We start from the raw sequence: 3,426 nt of genomic DNA, 5'->3' as shown, positions 1-3,426 counted from the left end.
AATGTTTCGTACCATAGGCACGAGGAGTGTGTGTGTGGCAAAGTGTTTCTGAGCGGTGTACCAGGGGCACGGAGAAAAGTTGTCGTACCATAGGCACGAGGAGTGTGTGTGTGTGTGTGGCTTAGTGTTTCTGAGCGGTGTACCAGGGGCACGGAGAAAAGTTGTCGTACCATAGGCACGAGAAAAGTTATCGTAGCATAGGCACAAGCAGTGTGTGCATGTGTGTGGCAAAGTGTTTCTGCGCAGTGTACCAGGGGCATGTTTGAATTTACATTCTGGAGTACCAGGGGCACGAGGATTTTGCCAGTGGTGTTTTGCTTTGTCAGTGGGAGGGGGCTTAAGTGTGGGTCCACGGGGCATGCTGGAGGTCAAGGTCCATGCTGGATATGCGCTGGAGGGTAACTGCAGGAGAAGGAAAGCTCATGGGGGATTAGAGCGGAGGAGGATGTGCGTCCTCGGGGGCCTGCTGGAGGGCAAGGGCCATGCTGGATTTGTGGTGGAGGGTAACTGCGGGAGAAGGAAAGCTAGTGGGGGAGTAGAGCAGAGGAGTATGTTGGTCCCCGGGGCCTGCTGGAGGTCCAGGTCCATGCCCGATGTGAGTAGCAGCAGAGCCAGCGCGCCCAGGAGCACATCTTTTTCGACCGTGAAGGAGACAGGAGGCCGACTCACTGCCTCGGCTAAATGGAGAGGGAATTTCAGAAGGGCCAGGGCAAAAGCATGGACCTTTTCAGCTGTAAGGGAGGCAAGAGCAAGGTGTGATGTAGGTCCCCGGGGCCTGCTGGAGGTCCAGGTCCATGCCCGATGTGAGTAGCAGCAGGGCCAGCGCGCCCAGGAGCACATCTTTTTCGACCGTAAAGGAGACAGGAGGCCGACTCTCTGCCTCGGCTAAATGGAGAGGGAATTTCAGAAGGGCCAGGGCACAAGCATGGACCTTTTTCAGCTGTAAGGGAGGCAAGAGCAAGGTGTGATGTAGGTCCCCGGGGCCTGCTGGAGGTCCAGGTCCATGCCCGATGTGAGTAGCAGCAGGGCCAGCGCGCCCAGGAGCACATCTTTTTCGACCGTAAAGGGAGACAGGAGGCCGACTCACTGCCTCGGCTAAATGGAGAGGGAATTTCAGCAGGGCCAGGGCACAGGCATGGACCTTTTTCAGCTGTAAGGGAGGCAAGAGCAAGGTGTGATGTAGGTCCCCGGGGCCTGCTGGAGGTCCAGGTCCATGCCCGATGTGAGTAGCAGCAGGGCCAGCGCGCCCAGGAGCACATCTTTTTCGACCGTAAAGGAGACAGGAGGCCGACTCTCTGCCTCGGCTAAATGGAGAGGGAATTTCAGAAGGGCCAGGGCACAAGCATGGACCTTTTTCAGCTGTAAGGGAGGGAAGAGCAATGTGCGATGTAGGTCCCCGGGGCCTGCTGGAGGTCCAGGTCCATGCCCGATGTGAGTAGCAGCAGGGCCAGCGCGCCAGGAGCACATCTTTTTCGACCGTAAAGGGAGACAGGAGGCCGACTCACTGCCTCGGCTAAATGGAGAGGGAATTTCAGCAGGGCCAGGGCACAGGCATGGACCTTTTTCAGCTGTAAGGGAGGCAAGAGCAAGGTGCGATGTAGGTCCCCGGGGCCTGTTGTCGTACCATAGGCACGAGTGGTGTGTGTGTGTGTGTGTGGCAAAGAGTTTCTGCGCAGTGTACCAGGGGCACGGGGAAAGGTTGTTGTACCATAGGCACGAGAAAAGTTGTCGTACCATAGGCACGAGAAAAGTTGTCGTACCATAGGCACGAGTGGTGTGTGTGTGTGTGGCAAAGTGCTACTGAGCGGTGTACCAGGGGCACGGCGAAAAGTTGTTGTACCATAGGCACGAGAAAAGTTGTTGTACCATAGGCACGAGAAAAGCTGTCATACCAGGGGCACGGAGGAAAGTTGTTGTACCATAGGCACGAGAAAAGTTGTCGTACCATAGGCACGAGGAGAGTTTGTGTGGCAAAGTGCTACTGAGCGGTGTACCAGGGGCACGGCGAAAAGTTGTTGTACCATAGGCACGAGAAAAGTTGTTGTACCATAGGCACGAGAAAAGTTGTCGTACCATAGGTACGAGGAGTGTGTGTGTGGCAAAGTGCTACTGAGCGGTGTACCAGGGGCACGGCGAAAAGTTGTTGTACCATAGGCACGAGAAAAGTTGTTGTACCATAGGCACGAGAAAAGCTGTCGTACCAGGGGCACGGAGGAAAGTTGTTGTACCATAGGCACGAGAAAAGTTGTCGTACCATAGGCACGAGGAGAGTTTGTGTGGCAAAGTGCTACTGAGCGGTGTACCAGGGGCACGGCGAAAAGTTGTTGTACCATAGGCACGAGAAAAGTTGTCGTACCATAGGCACGAGAAAAGTTGTCGTACCAGGGGCACGGAGGAAAGTTGTTGTACCATAGGCACGAGAAAAGTTGTCGTACCATAGGCACGAGGAGAGTTTGTGTGGCAAAGTGCTACTGAGCGGTGTACCAGGGGCACGGCGAAAAGTTGTTGTACCATAGGCACGAGAAAAGTTGTCGTACCATAGGCACGAGAAAAGTTGTCGTACCATAGGTACGAGGAGTGTGTGTGTGGCAAAGTGCTACTGAGCGGTGTACCAGGGGCACGGCGAAAAGTTGTTGTACCATAGGCACGAGAAAAGTTGTTGTACCATAGGCACGAGAAAAGCTGTCGTACCAGGGGCACGGAGGAAAGTTGTTGTACCATAGGCACGAGAAAAGATGTCGTACCATAGGCACTAAGAGAGTTTGTGTGGCAAAGTGCTACTGAGCGGTGTACCAGGGGCACGGCGAAAAGTTGTTGTACCATAGGCACGAGAAAAGTTGTTGTACCATAGGCACGAGAAAAGCTGTCGTACCAGGGGCACGGAGGAAAGTTGTTGTACCATAGGCACGAGAAAAGATGTCGTACCATAGGCACTAGGAGAGTTTGTGTGGCAAAGTGCTACTGAGCGGTGTACCAGGGGCACGGCGAAAAGTTGTTGTACCATAGGCACGAGAAAAGTTGTCGTACCATAGGCACGAGGAGAGCTTGTGTGGCAAAGTGCTACTGAGCGGTGTACCAGGGGCACGGCAAAAAGTTGTTGTACCATAGGCACGAGAAAAATTGTTGTACCATAGGCACGAGAAAAGTTGTCGTACCATAGGCACGAGAAAAGTTGTCGTACCATAGGCACAAGCAGTGCGTGCGTGTGTGTGGCAAAGTGTTTCTGCGCAGTGTACCAGGGGCATGTTTGAATTTACATTCTGGAGTACCAGGGGCACGAGGATTTTGCCAGTGGTGTTTTGCTTTGTCAGTGGGAGGGGGCTTAAGTGTGGGTCCACGGGGCATGCTGGAGGTCAAGGTCCATGCTGGATATGCGCTGGAGGGTAACTGCAGGAGAAGGAAAGCTAGTGGGGGATTAGAGCAGGG

Source organism: Aulonocara sp. 'chitande type north' Nkhata Bay, linkage group LG18 (assembly GCF_057382095.1).
Source record: "Aulonocara sp. 'chitande type north' Nkhata Bay isolate Kocher_YH1m ecotype deep benthic linkage group LG18, A_spYH_male_GT1.1, whole genome shotgun sequence".
In the NCBI taxonomy this organism is placed as follows: domain Eukaryota; kingdom Metazoa; phylum Chordata; class Actinopteri; order Cichliformes; family Cichlidae; genus Aulonocara; species Aulonocara sp. 'chitande type north' Nkhata Bay.
This window is presented reverse-complemented; position numbering follows the sequence as displayed.